The sequence below is a fragment of the Neomonachus schauinslandi genome, chromosome 8 (genome assembly GCF_002201575.2).
Source record: "Neomonachus schauinslandi chromosome 8, ASM220157v2, whole genome shotgun sequence".
Lineage (NCBI taxonomy): Eukaryota > Metazoa > Chordata > Mammalia > Carnivora > Phocidae > Neomonachus > Neomonachus schauinslandi.
The window spans coordinates 62106703-62130466 of record NC_058410.1 but is presented as its reverse complement, the minus strand read 5'-3'; positions in this window follow the sequence as shown (position 1 = coordinate 62130466).

Sequence of the window (23764 nt, the reverse complement as noted above, 5' to 3'; positions counted from 1 at the left end):
CATGTTTTAATTTAGAGTTTATTTTTATTTTTTATTTTTTTTATTCTTATGTTAATCCCCATACATTACATCATTAGTTTTAGATGAAGTGTTCCATGATTCATTGTTTGTGCATAACACCCAGTGCTCCATGCAGAATGTGCCCTCCTCAATACCCACCACCAGGCTAACCCATCCTCCCACCCGCCTTCCCTCTAGAACCCTGTTTGTTTTTCAGAGTCCATCGTCTCTCATGGTTCGTCTACCCCTCCGATTTCCCCCGCTTCATTCTTCCCCTCCCGCTACCTTCTTTTTCTTCTTTTTTTTTTTTTCTTAACATATATTGCATTATTTGTTTCAGAGGTACAGATCTGAGATTCAACAGTCTTGCACAATTCACAGCGCTTACCAGAGGACATACCCTCCCCAGTGTCTATCACCCAGTCACCCCATCCTTCCCACCCCACCCCCCACTCCAGCAACACTCAGTTTGTTTCCTGCAATTAAGAATTCCTCATATCAGTGAGATCATATGATACATGTCTTTCTCTGTTTGACTTATTTCACTCAACATAATACCCTCCAGTTCCATCCACGTCGTTGCAAATGGCAAGATCTCATTCCTTTTGATGGCTGCATAATATTCCATTGTATATATATACCACTTCTTCTTTATCCATTCATCTGTTGATGGACATCTTGGCTCTTTCCATAGTTTGGCCATTGTGGACATTGCTGCTGTAAACATTGGGGTGCACGTACCCCTTCGGATCACTACATGTGTATCTTTGGGGTAAATACCCAGTAGTGCAATTGCTGGATGATAGGGCAGCCCTATTTTCAACTTTTTGAGGAACCTCCATACTGTTTTCCAGAGTGGCTGCGCCAGCTTGCATTCCCACCAACAGTGTAGGAGGGTTCCCCTTTCTCCGCATCCCCGCCAACATCTGTCGTTTCCTGACTTGTTAATTTTAGCCATTCTGCCTGGTGTGAGGTTGTATCTCATTGAGGTTTTGACTGGGATTTCCCTGATGCCGAGCGATGTTGAGCACTTTTTCATGTGTCTGTTGGCCATTTGGATGTCTTCTTTGGAAAAATGTCTGTTCATGTCTTCTGCCCATTTCTTGATTGGATTCTTTGTTCTTTGGGTGTTGAGTTTGATGAGTTCTTTATAGATTTTGGATACTAGCCCTTTATCTGATATGTCATTTGCAAATATCTTCTCCCATTCTGTCGATTGTCTTTTGGTTTTGTTGACTGTTTCCTTTGCTGTGCAAAAGCTTTTTATCTTGATGAAGTCCCAACAGTTCATTTTTGCCCTTGCTTCCCTTGCCTTTGGCGATGTTTCTAGGAAGAAGTTGCTGTGGCTGAGGTCGAAGAGGTTGCTGCCTGTGTTCTCCTTTAGGATTTTGATGGACTCCTGTCTCACATTGAGGTCTTTCAACCATTTTGAATCTATTTTTGTGTGTGGTGTAAGGAAATGGTCCAGTTTCATTCTTCTGCATGTGGCTGTCCAATTTTCCCAACACCATTTGTTGAAGAGACTGTCTTTTTTCCATTGGACATTCTTTCCTGCTTTGTCGAAGATTAGTTGACCATAGAGTTGAGGGTCCATTTCTGGGCTCTCTATTCTGTTCCATTGATCTATGTTTCTGTTTTTGTGCCAGTACCATACTGTCTTGATGACAGCTTTGTAATAGAGCTTGAAGTCCGGAATTGTGATGCCACCAGCTTTGCTTTTCTTTTTCAACATTCCTCTGGCTATTTGGGGTCTTTTCTGGTTCCATGCAAATTTTAGGATTATTTGTTCCATTTCTTTGAAAAAAGTGGATAGTATTTTGATAGGGATTACATTAAATGTGTAGATTGCTCTAGGTAGCATTGACATCTTCACAATATTTGTTCTTCCAATCCATGAAGATGGAACTTTTTTCCATTTCTTTGTGTCTTCCTCAATTTCTTTCATGAGTATTTTATAGTTTTCTGAGTACAGATCCTTTGTCTCTTTGGTTAGATTTATTCCTAGGTATCTTATGGTTTTGGGTGCAATTATAAATGGGATCGACTCCTTAATTTCTCTTTCTTCTGTTCATTTTTTAAATTTTTTCCTTCACTTTTTCCAATAATAGCATATGTATTTAATTGTGGGTGGTGAACATGGGTAGCTTGTCAGATATATTATCTTATGTGTGCTCTCTTATGTTAATATCATGAAATACAACTTATTTAATAAATTGCACTTTTGGAGGAAGTTGTATATCTTTGATTTTGTAAATTTCTTTTATAGAAATTAAACTCTTAATTTCTACCCCTTCTTTCTCTCTTTGCTTTTACCATCAAGCCTTTAAGCAATACCTTCACTTCTCATGGCTAGCATCTCTGTTCATACACATTTTCAAGCCACTTCCTTTTTACTCCTCACTAGCCAATCCTCTTATCTACCTTGTAGTAGACCTGTTCTACTTGTTCTACTTGTAGTAGACCAATTCACTTGTTCATATGAGGGTCCTTTTCTGGGGATGAGTTGACTTCAGATATACCAAATAGGCCCTTTGCTTTCCTCCCCAGTTTTCCATGAAATGTCAACCAAATTCTACACAGATTTGGACTTCACTCTTATTTCTGCTGGTGTCATGTATTTTCCTTTGGACATGTAATTTGAAGTCTTAAATCTCTGACTTTCATCTATATTGTAAGTGTGGGTTTTGGGTGATTATTATTTACTTGCTGATCTCTCTCATTCTTTCTCTTTCTTTAGGATGAATGGAGAGTTCCAGGTTTATGTGTCTGTCTGTTCCTGTAGACACTCAGAAGACTCTTTTTTGATATTTTCAAAGTTGCTTAAGTTTTAGAAACAAAATTTAAATTTTACATGTGGAAATTTGGTTTGATTGGTATATTAATTTTCTACTATGGAATCTAACATTTTGCATTATAAAATCTATAAGTTAATTGGTTTGAAAATACTGTCAACTCATAAGCTAAAAATTTATCCCAGGTCATGTAGTATTTAAGTTGTTCTAACTCTATTGCTAACAACTCTTTATCCCTAGTTGTTTATTATTCACAGTCTTGCAAAGCCCTATTTTATTAGTTAAGTGTGTTTGTTCTGAAGAAAATTTATTATTTTGAGTTTACAGCCTTGTTCCACCACTGCAAGCTATATGATTGCCAAACTTACTTAATTTCTCTATGCCTTAGTTTCCTTCTGGATAAATTGGGGATATCAGTAGTATCTATATCTAAGGTTATTATTACACATATAAAATTTAGAATACTTGATATATAATAAATATTCAATAGATGTTTCATTTTTCTGAAACTAAATTTTTGGTTAATAAATCAAAGGACATGAGAGTTCATTTCCAAACAATATATTTAGAATTATTTTTCACTAACAAAATATTTCATTGAAAATCTTGGAAAAACAACAGAAAAAGTATTGATTTTCTTAAATAGTTTTGAAGAGTAGATTATCTGTGATGTATAAAGATGAGTTAGTTACAAGAGTTACTATTCTGAAATTAATTGGTACAGAACATGTGAATTCTTTCACAGTTCTGATTCTTTCAATCACAAATCTTATTAAACATGTAGCTTGGGTAGCTTTGAGTGTAATATGCATATTTTATCATCTTTCTTTTCAGTTATACTAAAATTCTTCAACATATAAGTACTTTCACTTTTATTTTTAAAATTTTATTATTATTATTTTTTAAAGATTTTATTTATTTATTTGACAGAGAGACACAGCAAGAGAGGGAACACAAGAAGAGGGAGGAGAAGCAGGCTTCCTGTGGAGCAGGGAGCCTGATGCGGGGCTCCATGCAGGGTTCCATCCCAGGACTCTGAGATCATGACCTGAGCCGAAGGCAGACATTTAATGACTAAGCCACCCAGGTGCCCCAAGTACTTTCACTTTTAAATTAGGTATATATTTCTTTTCACATCATTATCAGTTGTAAATAACTAGACAAGCCTTCACAACGTGAGAATATTTTGTGTGTTGGGAGAGCTTGGTTAGGTGTTTCTTTGTGATTTGCTAACTTCAAATAGTAGATTATTCTAAATTCAGTAGCTTATTGGTGGTATGATCATGGAAACACACCTTTTCTTTGAAATTGAACACTTAAAATCTGAATCTGAATAAAGGGAATCTCACAGTCTTTTAAATCATGGTTGATAACTGTGGATACTGTTGATGCCCATCCTAGATCTGCTCTAATGCCTTTTACCAGGTCTGTTTGCATTTGTTTCTATGAGAGTCAAAGGGCCTAACCAACCTACAGTTAGTTTAATTGATTCTTTCATCCTGACCATTTCCTAACCATGGGATAGTATGAATTTAAATTGTAGACCCTTATGTGAGCAGGCTCAAAACTACCAATTCCAGGGACGGTTATTTTCTACTCTAAAATTCTGATTCCTTGTATCCGTTTTGCCTAAAACTGTACTGTTTGAGCTTAAGTTCACCCTTTTATAATTTAAATTCACTCTTCATTTTTTCCAGTACTTAAGAATTTTCTCTAACTATTTGTGACCTTATTAATGCATCACAGAGTGTATTTGTTGTAATACATCTAGTATGTGGGTGTTTTGTAGTAATAGAGTTTTATAGAATATTATTGAAGTATTACTGTGACTTACAGATTTTTCATTCTAATTGTTCATTTTATGGTCTTTTGGAGTATATCTTCAAAAATTTTTATTTTTATTTTTTTAGTAGTAGTAATAGTACATGAATTCTTTTCCTATTCTGAGAGTAGTTATCAGATGCTTTGACACATAACATATAATTTGGTGCAAGACTGAATTGTTGTATCATCACATTTTCAACTTAAACATTAGCTATTGCTCCCATTTCCTTCTGGCATTAATGGTATAAAGGAGAAGTCTGAGGCCAGCCTTATCATTTGTTTCTTTCTAGTTAGTTTTTCTTGTTTTTGCCTGATGGCTTACAAGGTTTTTTTAACATTGTTATTCTTGTAAATTAAAGTTATAATGAAGATGTGCATTGGTCATCATGCTTCTAAACTCTTGTTCTAGCAAACATATTTTTCCAAGAGGTCTTACTGGGGCATCATGAAAAATAAAAAGGGTTCCCTTATTTAGGTCATTGGAAAATTCTTTCATCTCCAAAGGTGTGTACTTTGGGAGCATAATGAATTTCTCAGTTTTCTCATTGTTTAGTGCCTGGGTTAATGAGTCAGAAGAGGTACCAGGGGAAAAAAAAATAAAGAATTTCACTTTTTTTTTTCCCCACTCAGTACTGGTTCATGAGGTGTAGCTTTGGCATTCTTAGATGTGGCCTTAGTTTGGTTTTAGTTTTGATGTTTCCTATATCCACATGTATATATTCATTATACTTTATGAGAGGCTGCTTTATGAGTTGCTGGCAAGTACTAGTTCATTTTCATTTGAATTGTAATCAATTTGTTATTAAGATGAAATTTAAATTTTCACTTGTTTATGACTGCTATATGTATAAAAACTACATAATCGTTTTAAATATTTTAAACTTATGTGTCCTTATCCCAATTGGATATCTTCGCTACTGACTTTTTCCAATTGATTCATTTTGTCATTTTTAATTGAAAAATATGACATTCCATGAGAATCCTGATTGAATAAAAATACTTTTATGTTATAAAAAATTATCTGGAATGTAGTAAGAATAAGGATTAAAATTATAATTGTAAAGTTTCAGCTTTTTTTGGTGTTATATTCCTATTTTTGATGGCATAATTGATAGATACATGTCTTTTTGTAATGTGGTTGAACTGTGCCACATTGAAATTTAATATGATAGCTAGGAAAGAAATTTTTTCTCTCTTAAAAGTAGATAATAATAAATTATCAACTTAATTATGTATTAGGACATTAATCAAACACCCACTTCCCCTTACACAATAAGATTTCATTTCAAGAACTACCAACAAAATATTTTTCAATGAAGTAATATTAATTTGGGCTGGATTATATAAATATTTAAGTAAAAATTAGCAATTAAAAACTCTATTACCATCTAGCTTTAGCATGGTGCTCTGAAATATGACACTCTTAGAGTTGTCAAAGAACCGGGTTTATCTTTAATGTGTTGTTCTAAATAATACAGTGCCCTCCCTAGTAACCATCTAATTGTGGATATCAGGCTGTGATTGCCTAATACAATCTATTCAAAAAAAACAACCAGGAAGTGAAATGGGTTATTTCCTTCCATTCCTTTGCAAGTCCCTTTGGTTTCCTGTAATTGGGACCAAATTTTCCAACTGCCTTCGTCTTCCATAAATGATTTTGGAGTACTTAGAGCTAAAGCCATCATATTTCCCTGCTTTGAGTTTCTGCTACTATAACCCTTGATTAAACGTCAGGTTTTTGTTTTCATTGTTTTACCTTTTTTTTTTTTTTCCTATTTACATTTTTGACAGCCTTCCCTCTCAATTGAATACTGTTATCACTTTATTTTAATCCTCTCCCAAGCTGCCTATATTATCACCCCTGTGTTTCAGAACTCAGATCTCTACCCTTTGTCTACTAATTGGCTTTTTACCCCAGCTTTCCTTGCCTCCTCTTTGTGCATCTTACCCTTCTTTGTCCACACAACCTGTGCTCCATGCTCATGGTCCTGTCAGATCTTCTTACCTTGTTCCAGAGGACTTTATTGATATTTTCCCCTCCACGCTCCCAAAAGTTTCTGTTAATATGGCCTTCATTACAATATTTTCTAAAATAAAAAGCACATTTTCTTATTTTAAATGTTTTTTTGAAGATATTTGTTTTGTGGAGTGAGCATCTTTTAAGTGTATGCATTGGTTTCAACAACTGAGAAAATATATGTAATTCACAAACATTTATTTCGTTTTATTCATTTCCATTTATATTTTCCCGTTTGGTGAGGAAAGAATATATGCTTATTATTTTTTCAATGAGTGCTTTTCTTTTTAAACGTGAATGTAGTCAAAATATTGTTGTAGGGCATTAAAATTCATACTTTACTTTTTAGTGAGTTGGAGCATGTGGCAAAATCAAAATGCACGAAAATGAGCCAAGACAATATTCCTTGTAAAGCTTATATAGGCAAAATGAGTAGTGAATTAGTTATTTTATTTATAATATCTTCTTAATATATTCCATGTAATGGGAGTGTATCTATGAATATATGTCAAATTATAGAAGAATATGTTAATATTATATACATTACTATGAAATTCAACTACCACTAAAAATCTCAAATCAAAAAGTTTGAAATCTATATTATTATCTATGGACCCTTTAAAGTATATTGTCTTTTTCTTCACCATGATCTTGTTTTTTCCTCACATGCATAGACTGACATAGGCCTGGATTTCTATTACAAAATTACAATTCAGACAGGCTAGTTTTATTAATCTTCAGTAATTTTCAAATATTTGACTTGGTAGAAAACATGTTACCAAGCAATTCACCTGAAAAAATTATCATAGGGATTCAAAACTAACAAGGATTTTGAAGGATTATAAACTATATCTACATAATACTAAAATTGTGGCTAAGGGGGATAAAAACCTGGAGTATATTATCTAAGGGGAAGGAGAAAGCCTCAAGATGAAGACTAATTAGCCTACAATAGGTCAGGGAGTCTATAGATAAACCAACATACAAGCAGATAAAACCAGACCCCATCATGTGCATTTCATGTGTTTCTACTCTATAAGTTAGGTTTTTAGGGTGACTACATCAAGCCAAACTGGAGAAGTCAAATTAGTACTGATTTGTAAGAAGGAGCCAGTAAGGAATTTTCTATAAAACACCAAATGAAATCAGAATCACCTAAGTGAAAATATAATTTACTAAGATATTTAAGGAAAAATAAATATAAAGAAATAGACCAGACTACTGAATGTCACTGTTACACATAGTGCTTCCCTGCTAATGATACTTAAAAGTTCGAGTTTGATAAAACCTGTAGATAGTAACACATACTACGTAAATGACATGTAATTTTTCTATAATTTCAATCAATATAAATTCCCCAAAATAAGGTATTTTTAAATTACACTCTAAACATTACCTTGTAAACTTGTTCTTCAAATGTATTTATGAAGACTTTTGATTCATAATTGGAACATTTTTTCTCTCCTGTTTTCGCTAAACATTTGGATTGGAAACTCTGCAAGGGCAGGGAAAGTTTTTTTGGTCTCAGACAGATCTGTTCAGAGTTCAGTAGGCTATGCTGTCTGTGAGAAGGCTTATCATGCATAGAAATAGAATTTTAAATGGTTTATCAATAAATTAAGAGGGGCAGGCCTGGAAATTACTGCTGGGTCTTTGAATCTCTGTTCCCCGTTGTGTCCAGTTACCTCTGTCAAATATGATAGCCACGTGTCACTACTGAGAACTGAAATGTGGTTTGTCCAAAGTGAGATGTGCTATAAATTAAAATATACACTGAATTTTGAAGACATAGTGTAAAAAGAATGAAAAATATCTCACAAATCAATTTATGATTACTTTTTATATTAATAATATCTTGAAATATTTGAGATATAGTGGATTAAATAAAATATATAATTAAAATTAATATCACCTGTTTCTTTTTCACGTGTTTTTGTGTGGCTGCTAAAGAATTTAAAATTACATATCTGGCTCACATTATGTATCTATTGGGAAGTATAGTTCCAAATGGTGCCAGATTTTGAAAAAATCATTTAAGTTCAATATATTGTGGTTGATCTCCCATTGATCAAGTATTAATTTAAGCTTTATTGATTATTTTTATCTATATTTTGGCACAGGTTCTGATTCATGTGTCTCTAAATATTTCCTTAGATTTTAAAAGAGAACACAGAAAGAGATCTCAATGAAAGCTATTTAGCATTATTGGTATCAAAGTATTGGTACTCCAAAGTTTATTTTAGTCATTCTTTTTAAGCCATTTGCACTATCAGTTCTTTCTGGAGCTGTGAACAGAGAAATGAATATTCTTATAATTTGCTTCCCTTTTTCTTACTTCTGAAGGTGAATGATAAATGCAGTGGTCAAAAGGATTTGGCTAAAGGGAAGATAGGAAGAGATTCTCCAGAGGGGCATTTGGTAGATTTGCTACTGTGGATCATGAGGCCAGTGTGCTTGGGTAATATAGGTAAACTTCTTAAAATGGTCGTTTGGAATAGAGGTAACTTCTCAAAGTCACAGAAGAGGAATCAAAGTTCCATTGCCTCTCTCCTCAGAAATATTCATCTGCCCACCTTTCTTATTGAAAAGATACCGGGACGCCTGGGTGGCTCAGTTGGTTAAGCAGCTGCCTTCGGCTCAGGTCATGATCCTGGAGTCCCAGGATCGAGTCCCACATCGGGCTCCCTGCTTGGCAGGGAGTCTGGTTCTCCCTCTGACCCTCCCCCCTCTCATGCTCTCTCTCTCTCATTCTCTCTCTCAAATAAATAAATAAAAATATTAAAAAAATAAATAAAATAAATAAAAGATACCTTTGGTGTTCATATTTTTGTTATGAACATCCTCCTCTGCATTGCTTTCTAGATAATTTGTTCTTTCCCTTTGATTTCCTTTTTTGATCCCAGGATTAGTGAGAACTGGACTTTTAAATTCTAAGTCTGTAAGATTTTTTTTTTGGTCTCTAGCATATAACTGGATTTTGCTTTTAAACTTGATCAGATGTTTTTGTTGTTTAATGAGGAAATTTAACCTGGCATTTGGTGAAATGACTGATATACTTTATACTTATTATTCATTTCGCATCTTCCTTCTTATACTTTTCCCTATTTGTGATGCCTTTTTAAGTTAGATATTTATTCTCCTTTGATCCCTTGTTGATTCCTAAGAATTACCATAATTTACTATTTCTGCTATCATAATAAAACATGTATTTCTCTTCACTACTGTTTGAAAAATAAGATACCAAATAATTCTCCCCACCAAAATGCATTATTTCCTTCTTTGGTGTGCATTTTAAATGATGATTTTATCATGAATATTAATAAAAAAGTGGGGTCTGTGTCATCCTCCCCTAAATTAAGTTTTTTTCTAGCACTGAGAGAAGTTTTACAAATTTGTTTGGTCAAAAGAGGGTTAAGAAACAGTAGCTGCTCTAATATATCCACAACTATTTTCGTCTTTTTAATCTTCCAGTTTCTTTTACAAACAGGTACTTTTCTTCTATGTGATATGCAAATCTCCCAGCTCCTAAGAGCAACTGGATAGGGATATGTGTTTCATCTTAAAACAAAGACCAAGAAAAAAATAATAATATGATGAAGTTATTCAAAGGATTTCAGAACAGGTGTTCTAAGTCTACACTAATTGGATTTCAGTTAATTATTCCTTTTACTTTAGGGAATATAAATAAGAAATAATAATAATAATAATAAAAAAACTACCTGAAAAACTTCTCTGACATGCTAATTGCTCTAATATTATCTATCTAACCTAGGCAAAAAAAAAAAAAAATCCATGTGACCAGAGTCTTAATTACCTTTTCACTTCTAGATTTTAAAGATAAAATTTATAGGCCTTTCCATACACTACACATTTTATGGTGTTATGGCATACTCTATTTTTTTCATCTTTATGTAATTTTAATTTTCTTTTGCTAATGCAAAGAAAATATTTTTATACTTTAAAGATTAGATTTCCTACTAACCTCTGGAAGACCAAAGCAAATCTCTCTCTTAGGTTTTAGGTCAAAGAGTCTGCTGCTATTTGATTTTACACAAATTGCTCATTCTCCCCTAATCTCATTTTCTTTCTTTGCAAACAGAAGAGTAATTGTTATACGTTACTGTGGTCATTAGCATTCCTCAATGTGTGGGTTGAACAGGCTACTAAAGGAATGGGAGTCTTGTTTTTGGAACAGGAGGTGAGTTCAGAGTGTAAACTTCATGAAGACTTGAATTTTCCTGTTGTTTTTGTTTACCATTCTTTTCCGAGAGCATAGGACTATGCCTTGTGCATAGTTAATATGCAATAAATATTTTCTGGATGAATCAATGAATAAATGAAAGAATGAATGAATGGATGGATGAAAGGTATACAGATGGAAGTCAGCATTGGATGAATACATCAAGATAGTAGGTTATCTGAGAGTATGGATTTCTAGCTTGTCTCTTATCTATAAAGCAAAATTAGAACTGTGGCCTCATAGTAAAGAAATCCTCTATTAACTTGATTGGTTAAGGTGGAGAGTTCAGTGGTTGAGTTCAAGAACAACTCCTAGTTGATATTTAAGAGTGACATATTAGTTTTAATTCCCTGCAAATAAGTATGTTCATGGAACATACTAAGTGTTGATAAACATTTACTGAATGAATGAATGGATATTTGTCATATGATTTCTCACTTCTCAATAAAAGTGGGACCCATATTTTAGGCACCTTTATCAGCTGGTACAGTGCAGTGCAGTCCTATTTCATAATTGTGACACATCCTATAAAGGTGCATTTTAATCACCTCACTCACTGTGGTATTTTAACTATCTCTGCATTGACTTAAATCACCAGTTTAATTGTGGCCTTAGATTCTGATCAAGACATTCTTTTTCCAAAGGTCTAAACTCTTTGAGAGCTGCCCCTATAGCCAGTTTTTGTAAGATATCAGGGGCAAGATAAGCATAGCAACTCAAACGTAGTTTATGGTTAGGAAATGTATGAAAAATATTTTATACTGCTTTGATTTCCTCTTTTGTGTCCTCAATAAAATATTTTTTATGAATTAATGTTTTCATATGATGAAAATAATTCAAATGGTTCAGAAGAATCCAAAATAAATAGTAAAAGTCAACTTCCCTAGGCCTTCCACTCTCAGAGGCAATCATTCTTAGTTTCCATTTTTAAATTATTTTGGTGGTTACCATTTTATTTTTAAATATTATCAATTTCTTGGTTTATCATATTTTGTTAGTATTTTTTGAATCCTGGTGGGAAATGAATTTAGCACATTAGTTCACTCCTCCTCTCCTGCCTTAATAATTAAATTTTTATAGTTACTGTTTTATAATATAGTTATATTATTATTTTCACATTGCCAGAGTTTGATCTCTAACTAAAATTAAATCTTCCAAACTTGTCTCTAAGTTGAATATAAATATGACCCTCAATATAAATGATATTTGTAATTTTATGCTCATATAACTTATCCAGTGTTAGATCAAATATTGGGCCCGGATCCACTGAGAAGAAAATGTCTGAAAAGGGTCAAGAGCATTAGTTAGACCTTTAAGTTATTTTAAATTTTCTTCAGTACTTCTTGGTTATAGCTAACTGCAACTTTTTCATATACCTTTTGTCACCAGCTTTTCTAGCCTTCTCCTTTTTGTTTTGCTGGAAAACACCCTGGAAAAATGTTTCATTAGAGGTTGCCTAGGAGTTATATTTTCTTGTTTATGCTAATCAAACAATATTTTATTTTGCTCTGACAGTTGATTGATACATGGGCACAGGCATAGAATTATAGCATCAAAATATTTTTCTGTCATGACTTCAAAGAGAGTCTATTGTCTTCTAATGCAAATTGTGGTTGTAAAAAATTTGATATCATTTTGGATCTGACTGTTTATTAAGTAACCTTTTTTCTTCTTGGAAATATTTTAGGTAATTTTTTTTTATCTTCAAAATACTGAAATTTAACCTGATTCTACCTAAGTGTGTACTCCCCCTTGCTCTGACACTTTGACACATATTAAATACTTTAATTCTGAAGACTTGTTTCTCTCTTGGCTTAGTAAACTTTACTTTTTATTTCTTTGACTTTTCCTGCCCTCCATTATCTCTGTCCTCTATTCAGGGATTCCTTTTTTTTTTTTTTTTTTTTTTTTTTTTTGGGTCCTGTTCTAATAGATACTACTTCTTTGCATTTTGACCTCTGTTATGGAGGATTTCCTTCTTTTGTCTTTCATACTTCCTGCTTGTTTCCTGGTGTAGTTGATATTATTTGGTCCATTCATTAAATACTTTTTTGATAATCATACTTTTTAAATTTTCTGAAACTCTTTCTTTATAATTGGCTCTTTGCCTTCATAGTCTGTTTTTTATGTAAAGAATGGAAAATCCTTTTAACTCACTTTAATAATATGTATCATACTTGAAATAAATTGCTTCCTGAATTATTTTTTTCAATGGGAGTGATACTGCATATTTATCATGGTCTTTCACTTTCATGCTATTAGATTTTCTCTGGAATCAGATTCCAGGTCACATTCTGTCTTTGCTATAAAGTAACCAAGGACAAGTTACATAACCAATCTAAACCTCAATTTCTTTATTTAAAGGAGGGGGAGGGGCATAACAAGGGTGATGTGAGTGATATGGTCATTTAGCATAGAGTCAGCACACAGTCAATTATACATTTTTAAAGATATCTTTTATTTTGTCAGTGTGTGATTATAATACCTTATTCTCCAAATTATAGTTTATTGATGGGGCTAGTATAATTCCACTATGAACTTGAACTTTTAGTGTTTCATATTCCTATTGGATATTCAGAGGTCAGCAAACTTTTTCTGCAACTGATAGGATAGTAAATATTTTTGGCATTGTGGGCCATGTGGTCTCTGTGGTAACTATTCATCTTTGCTGTTATAGCGCAAAAACACAGACAATGCATAAACAGATGGATATGGCTCTGTTCCAATAAAACTTTACTTACCAAGAGCAGGCAATGGGCCAGATTTGACCAGCAGACCATTGTTGGTCAATCCTTAGAATATTTCATGTAATACTCAGCATGTTCTGTGGAATTACCATTGGGCTTAGAGTTGGGGGCATAGTTTTTAATGTTGTCTATACATGTAATCTGGGGTAAGTAATTTAACATCTCTAGGCTTCTTTTTTTTCCCCAATACGTAACATAAAGGAAATAAATTATTATTTAAACTTAAATTCTATTCTGAAACCTAATAGAATCATTTCAATGTGAAAATTTTAATGTTCTATGTAAAATGATGATATATAATATAATGCATTGTAATTGACATTTTTGAGGGAGAGGACTAGGTCTAATGTTTGGTTTTAGCATATCTATTTAAAATAAGTTTTAATATTGCGTTTGTTGATACTGTTGTTTCAGAAATAATAACATACTGCTACAAATGAAACTATACAATAAATAATGAAACATGTTTTAGTAGGTGTTCTATTGTTTGAAAAATGAATTAGGAACATTTTTCTTCAGGTTTCTTTAATTAACTGAATAAGATTTAAAACAAGATGCCACTAGAACCTGTAAAATATTTATTACTAAATATAAAAAATATATAAATTTCAGAGGAAGCTACAGTCCCAGTTACAATGGTAATTGCAAATGTCTTACTTGGTTCATAAATGCAGCTTATTTTTGAGCTATTATTTAAGTTTGAATTTTAGCTCTTCTTTACATATTAATAATCAAGGGTAACGTACATGCCTACCTACCATTTTTTTCTGTAACATTTTAGAACAGAAGAAAATAAACATCTTTATTTTGAAATTTGAAGGCAATGCTTGATTTTTTTTCTTGAAGCAGTACAATTATTTTATTTCAAATATTTTTTAAAGATTGTATTTATTTATTTATTTGAGAGGGAGGCAGGCACAGGGAGAAGGAAAGAATCTCAGGCAGACTCCTCATTTAGCACAAAGCTTACTGTGGAGCTGGATCTCACAACCCTGAGATCATGACCTGAGCCAAAATCAAGAGTTGGAATGCTTAACTGACTAAGCCACCCAGGTGCCCCTGTTCCAAATATTTTTTACATGCTTACTTAAATCTGTAATAGTGTATTTGTCATAGTCATCTATGTAATCCATTCGTTATTTGTTCACTTATTTATTTATTCATTCATGCATTCAGCCAGTCAGTCAGTCAAGACATAGTTGATAGTCCTAATGAAGAGAAGTGCTAAGATGCTGCCACCCATCTTGGGGAGGAGTAAGAGTAAGGATAAGTAAACAGGCAATATCAATATATTATACAGAATGCTATAATGCAGAGCTTGGTGAAGGATGCTTTACAAGCAATTATGAGGAAAGAATCGTGGTGAGGTGACATGAGGCTGAGATATAAAGAATGAATAGGAAGGATGGGCGCCTGGGTGGCTCAGTCGGTTAAGCGACTGCCTTCGGCTCAGGTCGTGATCCTGGGGTCCCTGGATCGAGTCCCGCATCGGGCTCCCTGCTCGGCAGGGAGTCTGCTTCTCCCTCTGACCCTCCCCCCTCTCATGTGCTCTCTCTCATTCTCTCTCTCTCAAATAAATAAATAAAATCTTTAAAAAAAAAAAAGAATGAATAGGAAGGAGCTAGTTAAGCATGAGTGGGATAGACTTGATGGGCACATGAAAACCAAATGAAATGGGCAAATATGACACAAATTTGAGGATCTGCCTCATTGGACAGATGGATGTTTTTAGACTCAAGTCCAGAGATTTGGAAATGAATTCTAACCACGAAGTGGTTAGGTGGAAATAATATGTACTTTGAGGTGGGCAGGTCTAATGTGAAACCTATTTTTCCTTTGGCTCTGTGACTTGAGCATATTGTTAACCTCCTTGATTCTCAGTTTTTTCATTTGCGAAATGGAGTAAATAATATTTACTTTAAAGGAATATTGTAAGGTTTAAATGAGGTAGCTACATACAGAAAATGCCTACCATGGAGTTCATGTTCAATAAAAGTTAGTTACTTATTCTTCCTTTCCTGGGAATAGAGAAAATTGAAATGGTGTATAAGGGGAAAAAAAAAAAAGCCTGCACTACAGAGTACCCAGGCACTAGTGATGTAAGGAATTTTATAATTAGCTTCCCTTTTTTTCTCTCTCCCTCTCTCCCTTCTTCCTTCTGTTTCTCCTCCTTTTTTACTTCCTTACTGCCTTGGTTATTTTATCTTCTGTATGAGAAGCAGTTAGTTTCTTATTCTCAAGCTTTCCCTAGAATACACTGGAAGGTACTTGCAGCCTATGATTCTGCAGCTGTCAATGAAGAGTGGACATGCCATAATTCTTAGTTTTGATTAAAAAAGGAAATACATAACAAGAGGATCTCTAAGCAGGGCACGGGCTACTACACTCGATTATCCAAGTGTAATACATTTCAAATAGGTTTTGAGCCCTTGTTTGTGAGGTGCTACTAGCAGTATCCACAAAGGCCAGATACATGACCTTGGGCAAAGAGTTCCACTGCATGGCTGCTATGTCCTTGCCATGGGACAGGTCCTGACGAAGTTGAAGAAAATGGCAGTTTGGATTCCTCTGGCAGATATTGGAAGTGTCTCTTGAATAGCATTTAAATAGTAGCAAATAGTATTTATTACCATTGTGTGCTCTGCTGATTACTAAGCTATTGTTTTGCAGCATCTGACCCATTCTTCTATCTGCAGCTTCATATATATCCTTTTAAATTAAATACTTTTGCAAATAGTTAGTTTAAGGGATATCATAATGACTTGTAAAGTACAACTGTATCATTATTTACCTCTTAAAAACTTTGGAAGATTTATATTTGGATCATTCTAAATATCCAAACTCAATGCAAACTAAATGTTCACATTGGGGGCCTTTAGCTTTTGCCCAGTCTTTTTAAACTAGACCTTCAAAGCCCAAATATATTTCCAAGTCAGATATCTCCAATATGAAATTATAAATTGTGTTGCATTCATTGTTTAACTTTTCACTTCTATATTTATGATAGTGTTATAATTAATCTGTAATTGATGCATAGACACATTTGTTATTTATTTTTACAAAGTGAGAATTACAAACATCAACTTTATTAATCATCATCTTTTGTCATTTTTATTTGCAGATTTTTTAAGCTTGCTTATAATTTCCATTTTTTAAAAATTCTCCAATATATTATTTGCCCCGAGTCTCCTAAATATTTTAACTACTAGTTTTTTATGCTCTGATGCTTTACAAATCTACTTTTGCTTAAGACAAAAGCTGCAAGGGACACCTGGGTGGCTCAGTCGGTTAAGCGTCTGCCTTCGGCTCAGGTCATGATCCCAGGGTCCTGGGATCGAGTGCCGCATCGGGCTCCCTGCTCCGCGGGGAGCCTGCTTCTCCCTCTGCCTCTGTCTCTCTCTCTGTCTCTCATGAATAAATAAATAAAATCTTTAAAAAAAAAAGACAAAAGCTACAAGATATGAATTGGAGGGTTCATTATTTCTGGTCTTCTTGGTTGGTACAATTTGGAAAATAGTTACAAGTGAAAGAAAATTCTTGTATTCTGTGAAATTAAAAAGCACTTTATTTTGTTGAAAAAGCAAGTTAAAATAGCTTTAATGGTACATAACAATATACTTAATTTCCTGGGAGTATTTCCAGGATTCTTTTTAACCCATTCTTCAAAACAATCATATTTATTTCAATAAAAGAAAGTGATCACATAGGGACAAGAGCTCTTGCTTAAAAATTTTGTATATTTCATACATTCTACTTGAGAAATATAGCAGGGAAAATATTTATGAGCACCATAAGATAGGAAGCTGAAACTGCAATCATTTCTAAATGAAAATTATGTGACAGTTCATCAGTATTTAATGCTAACATTGGGTGATGTAGGCATGAAGAATTTCGCAGCTATTTATCATAACCCTGTGCGTTGTTAGTTCTCTGATATACTTTTTTTTTTTTTTAAGTAAAACAGTGTTTAAATGGCAACTCAAGCCACAGCTTCAGTTTGAGATATTGAATAAGTGGGGATGACAAAAGAGGATTTGTTTTTGTTGTTTGTTGTATATGTGCTGTTGTTGTTTTTGATCACATTCCTGTTAAAAGTAGCCTGCCACACCTCTCACGGGTTTAGTTTTTAATCCACACTCCCACAAGCCATGGCTGGGCTCCTACACCAGATGCAGGTGTCCCCTTGTGCTGTCAGCCAGCAATGATTAATGAGGATTTGCCCCTACTGAAAGCAGTCTTTGGAGCATTGTTCAGGGCATCTGTGGAACTGTCGGGGGAGACAAGGACACAAGTGAACAACCAATTATTTGGCCATCACTGAGGCAGCATGAAAAAGACATCAAATTGGACAGAAAAGCAATGCCTTTGTTTGGGTATCAAATATTATTTTTTTAGTTGTTAATAGTAATATAGCAATTTTACCTCATTTTAGAGAGTATTGATGAAATCTAGACTTTTAACCAAAAGTAGTTTTCCTTTTTCCTTTAAAGCTAATTGAATTCTTTGTAAGTAGTATAATAGAAATAAAACATCACCAAATTGATTCCTAAGTGGTCGCCTATTGTATAAAGATACATCGTTTTGCTCGGCTAACACTGAAAACAAGGACTGAGTATGCAGTGGGTAGGAGGGTCCACCACACAGATTTCCTAATTGCTGGTCATAGTTGACAGGGACTGGGGTTTTACAAGTGATCAGAGGGACAGAGACATTCCACTGGAATGCTGAAGCAGAAAATGAAAAAAACAAAAACAAAAAAACCCAAACCATCCAAACCTGTGAAACATTTCCAAGTCGAGGTTCAGCATATGTGTGTTTCCTTCTTTTTCCAGTATAAGATCTACCCATACTTACGTCTTAGTAAGAAAAGATGTTCAGATTGCTACATCCATGTCTAGGTCTGTGACTTAAGTAAAAAATGTAAAGGCTAAAAAGTGTTATATATTTTGAATACAATTCAAATGCGGATTAAGAAGTTCTTTCAGTAAAGTACTTTCTTTTATGCTCTGGCCTTTCAGGCCTGTTGTCTTTAGGGCATTAAGAATTAAAAGCTAAGCCCTAAAACCTCTAAAATCTTCAAGGAGCAGATAATGGTGTTTTAATATATGAAAAGTAACGGTCAGTAACAACTTGAACAAATGTGGCCCATATAACAAAAAATACCTACTTAACATTTTTTTTTTTTTGCAGGTTAACACTTTTGTATTTTTTTTTTTTTTTGGAAAAGGACTTAAGTCACTGAGTAATTAGAAATCACAAGATTAAAAGTGGTCAACTGAGTAGATATAAAACAAGTGTCTGAGAACTGTCTGAACTGAGAAGTGTCTGACTAGATATAAAACAAGCGATTTCTAGGAGAATACCTTGCTTTATAGTTCTTAAGCAGTTTTTTCATGTACCTGCAGTGGCCTAGCTGCTTACTGATTTATATTTGCTTGGTCAATTCTAGGATTACATAATTTTTTTGCACTTCTCAAGCCAATAAGAATTTTCCTTATTTTATTGTTCAAATATATAAAATAAAGAATACATAATATTGCTCATATTCAAAAATTAACCCATTTAGATAGCTTCATAAAATGGGCAAATGGGCAATGCCCAAATCATGAGAACCATTTAAGGTTATTATGACTAGCAGCTTTGACTTGAAATAGGCTGAATAGATAAATCCAAACCTAAGTGGACACTAATACTGCCTCCTTTCAATGTCATGAAAACAGCTGTTTCAAACTGTCTCCCATTTACTACTCAATTAAAATTGGCTTTGTCAGAAAGGTAGTGTAACTCAATTATTTTTTTTTATTAATAACCGTATTTTTTAAGTTTGTTAGCAGATTCCCTGGACTTGTGAATATGGGTCGGGTCTGTGGGCAAGTGATACAATTTCTGTAAGTAGAGTGTTTTTATGTAATTTTTCCCAGGCACATTCTGCTCCAAGTTTTGAACCTTTTGAAATCATTTTGTTAGAAGAATTGACTCTTTGTCGGTATATATACAGTCTTAGAGATTTAGTCTCATCTCTTTCCTCTTTTTTTTTTTTTCTTTAGTAACTCAAGTCAACAATCCTTGGTGCTATCTTGTTGTCTATCTTTTAGTCATTAAAATCATTTTGAATGACTTTGAGCCAAGGTACATTCCCAGGGAAGACTACGAATTGCACTTGTATTGTTTGTAGGTCACTGATGGTGATCTTTTAGTATGGTGCTTGAAACATTTGGTCATTAAAAATTACATGTTGAAGGGCGCCTGAATGGCTCAGTCAGTTAAGCATCTGCCTTTGGTTCAGGTCATGGTCTCAGGTCCTGGGATGGAGCCCTGCATCAGGCTTTTCAGGAGTCTGCTTTTCCCTCTGCCTCTGCCCCTTCCCCCCCAACTTGTGATCTCTCTCTCTGTCTCTCAAATAAATAAATAAAATAAAATCTTAAAAAAAAAGAATTACATGTTGACCTAGACTGTTTATGATAAGTATATCATGGGCAGAGCAAATGCTAACACCATGTCCTACTTCTTGCTTTTCTTTACCTACAATTTTTAATCTTGGATTGGTGTGCCGTATTTTTTCTTCACATCATACTCAGTTTCTTTAACAGCTCTCAATTTTCTAAGAGTTGGCAAATTGTTCATTGACTATTGTCCCCAGTTCCCTTTTGGGTATTGTTGTTAAGCTATCATGGCTCAAGCTTTCCTGAATTATTTTTTCATGTTTAAAAAATAATAATTACAATTATAAAGATGGGTATTTGGTTATAAAAATCTCTGCTTGGAAGACTCAAGAACTTCTTGTTCTGTGTAATTCTGAGCAAATTTCTAATTTTAATTCTTAGTAGAGATTTGGAAATCTGAGTTTGCCATATTGTTTAGGCCAGAAGAATCATTCAAAGAAACAGTGTTACAGTGTTGTCAATATTTATCTTCTTAGATGAGGAACATTTATGGTTGCCAGATAAGATTCATGGTGATCAGGTAAATTTGAATTTCAGATAAGCAATGAATCATTTTTAGTATAAATACATCTGAGATATGCATGGGGTATACTTATCCTAAAAATTTATTCATTGTTTATCTGAAATTCAAATTTAACTAAATGTCCTTTATTTTCTTTAGCAAAAGCAGGCTATTAGTAAAGCCAAAATGTTAAAAAGTGTGTTTCTATAAGCTGTATACCAATCTGGAGATCTAGTCTTTCAGGTTCTGCCCTAGCATTTCATTTAACAGTGAGCCATTTTTTTTCTTTTTTTCCATTTCCACATTGGTGGTAAGCCTCCAACTGCCTTATTGAAATGTTGTGAAGATAATTTTAACTTAAATAAATTTACCTTAGACATCTAGAAGTTTTTGACAGCAAGTCAGATATAAGTAAAAGGTAGTAGAGTGATACCCTAAAGACCAATTAAAGGTCTTTTGAGATTGGTGAATTCAACTAACTTGAATTGAAAGAAACCCAGACCTGCCATCTATCTACAAACGTGTGTAATGATTTCCCTCATTTATAGTGAACCACATGAGAAAGGAAATAAGTTTGCTCTTGACAGAAAATTTAACTTCCTTACAGACAGCAAAAGTTGAAAAGAAAGTTTGAAGTTCAAAAAGGTGGGGCAGAGAAAGGGGACAGGGATTTAAATGAAAACTGCCTAATTCCAATTTTGTATGCAAAACTCTAATTAGGTAAGATACTTGTGACTTCAGCATTTACAACTGATGTCAGAAGAGTTGTCAGAGTCCAGGTGCCTCGCTTGGCCTTAATTGCTTTTTTTTTTTTTTTTAAAGCATTACTTTAAAATGATGTTTGATCATGTAGTTGCTTAACTGTTGAGCTCTCATCATGTGCCACTTTTTAAATGATAAAGAGTAAGCAAAATTTAGTCTCAAATTCTTTTCTCAGAAGTTTTCAATAGCAAATATAGGTTTATTTGGGCCTTTGCCTAGCAGTCTCATGGTTATTGTACTAAGGTCCACGCTATAATATATAGTTGTGAGTATGCTAGGTGCTGGAATGAGAACTATTTTAAGACTTGAGACATAAACAAGGAACTGATCTATCAAGCATAGTTGAATAGATATCATTGAATTTATTTTCTTATTGTGAAACATAAAACTACATGGGACAAACAACAAAATTTGTTTCATTGTATATAACAGGTAATCTAACCTGTAGCCCTCCAAGAAATAGAAATATTGGAATAATATTTTTAGTCTCCAAGTTTTATTTTGCTTTGTTACATGTGGTAGACATAGGAAGAATACTTTAGAAGAACTTTGAACTCATTTTCACTTAAAATCATTTGATATACCTTTATTGAAGTGTTAGCACAAGTATAAAATAAGATGTTTTTAGAAGTTAATCACCATGTATTTATTGGTTTCCTATTGTGTTATATGAGGTGTATTATAATAGATGCTATATGGGTTATTAAGGTATGTTAGGCTGTGTATTGTTTTAAAAGTATTTACTATATGTATACGTAAGTACAAAGAATAAGTACAAAGAAGGCACCAGGGAGCCCAAGCACACCAACATTGACTGGCTTCATGGAGAAAATTATACCCATCAGATGAAAAATCTCTTATCTTCCTGACAGTTCCATCTACACAGTTACCTGCATTCCTGTTTCCTCCCTCATTCCTCAGCAAATGTGATCTGTCTTGGACCAATTCCCTGACCTGGATCTTGGATTCTTTCTCTGACTTCTCAGGGTTCTTGCTGTAGTAGTTATCCCTTCCATTTCCTGTATCTTCAACCTTTCTTCATCAACTCTTTGCCACAAGTACTCAAATATACTCACATCTCTGCTATCTTAAAAAGAACAGTTTTGGGGCGCCTGGGTGGCTCAGTTGATTAAGTGTCTGACTCTTGATTTCAGCTGAGGTCACGATCTCGGGGTCCTGGGATCGAGCCCCACATTGGGCTTTTTGCTCAGAGGGGAGTCTGCTGGCTCTCCCTCTCTCTCTGCCCCTTTATGCCTAAAATAAATAAATACATCTAAAAAAAATAAGAACAGTTACTTCCAGAAATTGCTTCCTGGACTCAGACCACACCTTCAGATATGCCCTGTTTCTTCCTATTAAAGGCTACAAATTTTGAAAAAGTTGTCTATTTTTCACTTTGTACTTCTCAGTTTATTATTTATTTCTTCAAGACCAGTGGGAAACTGCTTTTACTCTGGTCTTCCTTGGGGCTTCCTTGAGGATAATTGCAAATAGATATTTTAAACTTTATATTTGTTGGCCTGTGGATGGATTTAACTTTGTTGATTACATTCTTCTTGACTTTGGAAATGCATACGTACTCCCTCTCTCAGGCTTCTTTCCCTTTATCTAGCCTTTAAATGTTGACATTCCTTAGGATTCTGACTTGGAGACTCTTCTCACTCTGCATTCATCCTGGAAATCCTCATTTACTCCTGAGTATTGAAGACCATTTTTAGACCGAGGACTTATTTTAGTTTCTCTAGCTCAGACCTTTCTGCTGAGCTCCATCCCTAGAAATTCAGTGTTTTTCTAAGCATCTTCATTTAATTATCTTTCAGACATCTCAAACTCACCACGGGTGATACTTAATTTCTTTCCTGAATTACTTAAACAGCCTCTTAAACTGACACCTAGCCCACAGCCTTGGCACCCTCCAATCTACTCTCCAGTAATCAAATGTAAATCTGGTCCTATCACTTCTTTGATCTGCCACACACGAAATCCATCACTGACTTCTGAATCCTAAGAATAAAGTCCAAACTCTGTGTTTTCTCAGTCCCTCTAATACCTGTTGCCTGTTCTTTGTAGGCTTTATCCTTTGCCTTGTCTCCCTCCTACTCTGTGCCATAACTATACTGAATATTTCCCTTTTCTGTACTCCAGGTGCATTCTAGTATTTTTTTTTCACTTGGTTGTCATACTTGGAATTATCTCTGCCTAGAACATTCCTCCTTCCTTGTTGTCTCGATCATTCTTTAAATCTCATTTCAGTTGAGATATTCCTGTCTCTAAAAAACCTTTTGTGTTGGGGCACCTGGGTGGCTCAGTCATTAAGCGTTTGCTTTCGGCTTGGGTCATGATCCCAGGGTCCTGGGATCGAGCCCCACATCGGGCTACCTGCTCGGCAGGAAGCCTGCTTCTCCCTCTCCCACTCCCCCTGCTTGTGTTCCCTCTC